General features: G+C 40.3%; 1 long non-coding RNA gene across 1 annotated transcript; it reads left to right on the top strand.

The window, feature by feature from the left end:
* Nucleotides 1-4570: 4570 nt before the first annotated feature.
* On the top strand, nt 4571-5627 carry LOC129349557 (uncharacterized). Its single transcript, XR_008602610.1, has 2 exons — nt 4571-4912; nt 4986-5627. It is a non-coding gene; the product is annotated as an uncharacterized LOC129349557 (long non-coding RNA).
* Nucleotides 5628-6045: the final 418 nt, after the last annotated feature.

Here is a 6045-nt window from a genome sequence, read left to right as displayed (position 1 = left end):
TAATGATAGTTATGCGGAGCAGCAATTACTGTTCTATTAAGATTGTTGCTGCTGCAGTTTTAGTTACTTTAGCGTGAATGCATATTTTTTTTAAAAAATAAATGAAATTAGAAAGAAAAAGAAAACTCATGTTGTTCATCCTAAATTGCACTTTAGTTCATTTAGTATTTTTGTTCTCTCATTAAAAGGTGACATAAATATTGAAATGCCTCTACGTCTGTACGCTGATTCACAAAAAACTGCTGTGAGTTTGACCATTATTTTGTTTCACATTTTGTTCAAAATGTTGTGATGCCAAAAAAGTTCTGTAAAACATTTTGTCTGAATTTAGCAAATTCAATATTTTTAGATTGTTTTTGTATTTTCACCCTCAAAAATGCCGTGAAGCCATTTTAAGGACTAGAAGAAACGAGATCTCGGTGTTTTCTGTGCAGTGTGATGCAGCTATAGTGTCATTAGTCATTAACACTTTGATTTTTCATTTTACCAAAATAAAAAACAAGCAAGCAGCATTGATGAGAATTCTGGGCTTCAGGTGAAGACGGGATGGAGTTTTCCTTTCCAGGAAAGGAAAAAAAGGAAAGGAATTTTTTTTAAACAAAAATAAAAAGATCACATGATTTTCTGATGATTGCAGATATTTGTTCCATCACAAAGAGTTTCACGTGCACAGACAGCCGGTACACTAGATAGCTAACTTGTTAACACTTTATTATGAAAAACATTAAACCCAAAACTTTGAGTTCAGCTTTTCAGCAAGTTATCAAACCGCACTGGAGAATTTTAATGCAATTAACCCGTCTGCAGTGCAGAACGACTCAAAATCCCTGAAGTGTCTCTGGCAACGCATTTCGGGCTGTTTGTCCAAGTAGACATGCGCAAATGGGTAGTGTAGTATCTGATGTGTTACTTATCATATGGAATCTGGGAGGTATGGTCTATTACAATGGAATGCGTTCTCCTTTTAGAAGGGACCCTTATTAGGGTACCTATGTCCAAGAGTTTGAGTGATGGGGCTCTTGGGTTTAGGAGAAAGATTGACAGGGCCCTCTGTTTGCTATTTTGGTCCCTTTAAAATTGCTCTTCTGTATACCAAAAAACATACCTTGCGCCTCTATCAAATGGGCTGCTAAGTACAAAACACATTTTCCTCGCTGTATCAACTTTTTCTTCATTGTCTTTTCATTGCCGTTAAGCTAGCTCGTGCTCAGTTACCACTGAAGGAAGGAATATCTTCAAAATAAAAGCATCAAACCGGAAGTTAGATTTACATGATTGTAAATAAAGGCAATAAGTGCCAAAATAAAATTCTGTAGTTATCTTTAGCAAACAAAGAAATGTGCTTGGGGTTACCTACACTACTGCTCAATGAGGTTTTAGGAAACTGTCAAAACTTGTTTTTAAGTTTTAACTCTCCGTGCACAACGCCGCAAAATCCCCCAACATTAGCATATCTAGCTAATTAGCGTCCGAGCACCACGAAGTGAATTTCAACTACCTTGACAGCAAGCTAACATCAGATGGCACATCAGACAAGGAGATCAACAGATGTATTGCCATAGCCAAAGATGCTTTTAACAAGAAAACGACCATCTTCATGAATACACACATCAGTATGCTGACAAAACTAAGAACCCTCAGATGCTACATCTGGTCAATCTTGCTATATGGATCTGAAAAAGGGTAAAATCTAACAATTTGCAGAAGAGACTCCAATCAACCAAAGTGTGGTTCCTATGAAGAATGCTAAAGATATCGTGGGTAGAAAGAGTAACCAATGAGGAGGTGCTTACGAGAGCAAATATGAAAAGAACAATGCTGGCAACCATCAAATCGAGAAATAACTAATTCCTAGGACGTGTGATGAGGATGAATAATATAGAAGAAGAAGATAGAAATAGAAGGGAAGGAAGCCAAACGACGCCAGAGAATGACATATATTGACAACATCAAAGATTGGACAAATACATCGAATGCCAACACTGTACTACATGCAACGTATTGTCAGAGTAAAGTGGAAAAGCATGTTCGTCAATGGGATTACACAAGACACCTAAGAAGAAGAAACGCAGTGTTCACTTGTTGTCATAGTTACAGTGACATTGTGCCGCTATCTCACAATGATACAGAAATCTTTAACAAACCTGTGGATCCAGACTATAAGCTGCATCATTGCCAAAATCTAATGAGGTGGTCCTTGTGTCAAACAAACAGATTCACAGAGGGACAAACGTATGCCGATCGTCACATAACTCCGCCACATTCCTTGGCGGAGTAATAAGAATAATATTTTAAATAGAATAAATATAATAATCAGATATTAGATATTATCCAAGTATTATATTTATTGGTTACTCCTTATCCCAAATAACTAGAATAGATCTAGATTGCAAGCCCAACCAAAGCTTGGGTTTTAGGAGGCTACAGTCAAAATTTCCACCCAGAGTTAACATCACCACAGCCAGACAGCCATTATTAATGGTGCCTCCTGTTACAAGCTGTCATCACCGTAACTGCAGGCCTGTTGCTACAGGTGGTTAGGGTTTTCCAGCAATAAACTGAGCCAATGCCGTAGGATCCCTAGCACTACCCCCATCGCTGCTATCATCAAAGAGCAGGTGGTGTTTGATCTGGCCTGGATCAAAAGGTGAAGGACAGAACTGTCCTGCAGTGCTACTAGAGAACAAGCGACGCCATGCACAGAGAGATAGAGAGTGTACTGAGAGAACTCTGTAGTATCAAGTGAAGGCTGGTATAATTGACACCGTGGGGAGTCCATCTCAGGTCCTGGGGGGATTTCCCAAAAGACCTCATCTGCGTGTCTTCAAAGACAAAAGCTACATGTCACTCTGCTCACAGATCTTTATCCTCCACAGCCTTTGAATGCAATAGACATACAAGTAGAATCACATCATCATTATTATAGGGAAGTAAAGAAGACTGGAGGGGTGGAAACTCTAACAAGTTGGCGACAGTCCTCATTGGTTTTCTACAAGAGGGTTTTTAACTGACTTCTGAGTAGAACAGCTTTTTTTTTTGTCTCAACCCTGTTTGTGTCCAACTGGCTTTGTTCTATTGATGTCCGATAGCCAAGGAAGTAGCTTTTGGCCCTAATCATTTGAAAGCATATCATCTCCGTCCCGAAGGCGCATTCTCATTAGCTTCAACAGTGCATCAAAGAAAACAAAGTCAAGACCATGTGAAAGAAAGGAAGAAAGGAAGGGAAAAAAAGACAGCGAAGGAGTGAGATCTGGTTTGCCTCACCATTCATCATCATCCATCTATCTTAAAGGCTTGGCTCAGATCCCTTGTAGTGAAATATGTTGATGAGGAACAAAGAAATGGCAGCAAGAGAGATGGAAGGAAGGAGTGATTAGCAGAGCGAAAGGAGGAGAGGAGGAGGGGCACTGGATGAAAGAGAGCAAAAGGAAATGAAGCAAGAGGAACATAGGACAGATGGATGAAGAAAGAGGGTAAGAGACAGATGATGTTCTCCATCAGATCAATGCTGTGTCTTGAAGGCCGCAGCAGCCCTGAGTGCAGACATCTTGTCTGTAGTCAATTAGACAAGCTGCTTCACCTCTTCCTGTCAGATGCTGGTTAAAGCTCCCGGCAGGCATGGCGGGTCTTCCTCTTCCTCCAGACTCAGACAAGCTTCATATTGCCCCATGTTGTTGTCTACATGAGGTTATGTGATGTCTCTGTGTGTGTGATTCAAGGTGCATGCAAGTGTGAGTAAAATAGTGTTGTGTTCAAGTCTGAGTGAATAGTATGTCGTCAGCGCAGGGCAAGTTACTTGAAAAGTGGCATCAGTTTCTCATTACTTATACTCTTACTGCATTACTTTGCTTTTCACTTACTTTCCAAGTTCCACTTCAACAGAAACCAACTCTATGTACTGTATATGCAATATTACAGTGTCTGACAACAGATCTCAAACCACCATGGACCCAAATATCTTCCATATGTTTACCACATGTAAGAATAGGACATTTTGAGTTGTTGATCAGCCAGGAACCAATGGTTTGGAGTTTTTTTTTCTAATGTTTGAAAGTATTTTTTCCCTTTGCCAACAATACAAGGATTCCTGAAACCAAATGTCCTTGAAAATGATATTTTGTCAATACTACTACTTCATTCTGCTTCATTGTGGTTTCTTTCAAGATATACACCATTGACTCTGCATTTACCGCAGCTGGAATAATCTTTACTTGTTGGCATGTTTCACCGGTGCATACTGAGTAGATTTCTGCAGAGTGTGGCTTGTAATCACAGCTTGTAAAGAGACTCATTTCTTTGCATTTCAACAAAGCGCGAAGGTCACGCGTCCCTGAATGCAGCTGCCAGACCTGAGCAACGACGAGGGGCTCCGAAACCTCAGCGAACTGCTCGAGAAAGATTCACCTGAAAAAGCCACAGTGATTAGTTGATCATAACAGCTATTATATTAAAATGTAATAAGCAGTTTTATTTTTATTTCATGGCATTACCTAATACTCATCACCCTGCTGTGACTTCAACTTCACACATCCACGACCAGCAGGTTGATGTTCACAAATATCCTCAGCTCTCACGTATGATTAAAAGATAGTAGTGTAAGTAGAGGTAGAGGGTATACATCCACAAATGCTACTTTTGTTTGTGTTGTGTGTATTTTGTGTGCATTTTATGTACACTACCAGTCAAAATGTCACAGACACAGCTTAAGGCTGTGGGCTGTGGTAGTGCTCTCTCCTCCCTCGGCCCTGCTCTCTCTCTCTCCTAGGTGTGTTCGTGGTGAAGCTGGCAGCAGGTGTGTTGCATGATAATCAGCAGATGAGCTGCAGGTGGGAGCTGAGTGATTGGTCTCTGGGCGTCTCCATAAAAGCAGACTGCACCCGTCATTCGAAGCTGGACCGTTGTCTAATCTCCAGTCAGTACGGGGAGTAGAACTGTCTTTGCCACCAGCTTTTTGGACTTTTATTGATCCTGTTTTCTGTGTTTAGTGAAGCGAACTCCTGCCTGCTGTGTTCTGGGATCTTCAAGTCTGCTGGTCCTCCGCTCTGCCTTGGATTCTGCTCTAACGGAGGATTCCACCTCTTGCCAGCTTCATCCTGGGAACCACAGGCTTCTTCTTGGACAGAACACTCTGGGAGAAATACCTACCTTCAACGAACTCTTGGATGACTACTTATCTTCCACGTGTTGAGTTCCTGAAAAGGGAATGAGCTGGGAAAAGCCAGGCCAAGGACTGTATTTCTACTCGTCAGCTAAATTTCCAAGCCCTGGTATCACCAGACTATTAGTTTAATATTTTATACGTTGAATTATTACAATCTGCATTCTGTACTAAATATTAATGGTTTTTTTATGCTTTGCATAAAATAGGTTTTAGCCTGGGGATTTCTGTTCAGGATTAGTTTGAGTTTAAGCTGGGTTAGTTCTTGTATTTTTTTTTTTTTGTTGTTTTCCTACCTTGGTAATACCATACGTGGGTTAACCGTACTTTAAGTTTTCATCCTTGTGTAGTTATCCTCCGTACCACTAGATGGTTTCTGGTGTTCTTAGTTTAATTTAGTTTCTGAGTTGGAGTTCTATTTCCGGTTCCTGTATATCTTTCTCATTGTAAATAAAGCATTGTTAAAACATCTTTTGACTGCAGTCTCATTTCCTGCTCCTGAGCCTTTTTGTACCTGCCGTAACACAAACGTTTGAACACACCTTGTGATTTAATGGTTTTTCTTGACTATTTACATTGTAGATTCTCACTGAAGGCATCAAAACATATGAACACATATGGAATTATGTAGTAAACTAAAAAGTGTGAAAAAAGTCAAAACATATATTAGATTCTTCCAAATAGCCACCTTTTGCTTTGGTTACAGTTTTGCACACTCTTGGTATTCTCTCAGTGAGCTTCAGGAGGTAGTCGCTTGAAATGGTTTTGACTTCACAGGTCTGCCTTGTTGAGATTAATTTGTGGAATTTCTTGCCCTCTTACTGGCGTTGGGACCATCAGTTGTGCTGTGCAGAAGTCAGGTTGGTCCACAGTTGACAGCCCTATTG

This window comes from Amphiprion ocellaris, chromosome 8 (genome assembly GCF_022539595.1).
Source record: "Amphiprion ocellaris isolate individual 3 ecotype Okinawa chromosome 8, ASM2253959v1, whole genome shotgun sequence".
In the NCBI taxonomy this organism is placed as follows: Eukaryota; Metazoa; Chordata; class Actinopteri; family Pomacentridae; genus Amphiprion; species Amphiprion ocellaris.
Note: the sequence above shows the minus strand (reverse complement) of the source record. Positions and strands in the feature narration are given on the sequence as shown.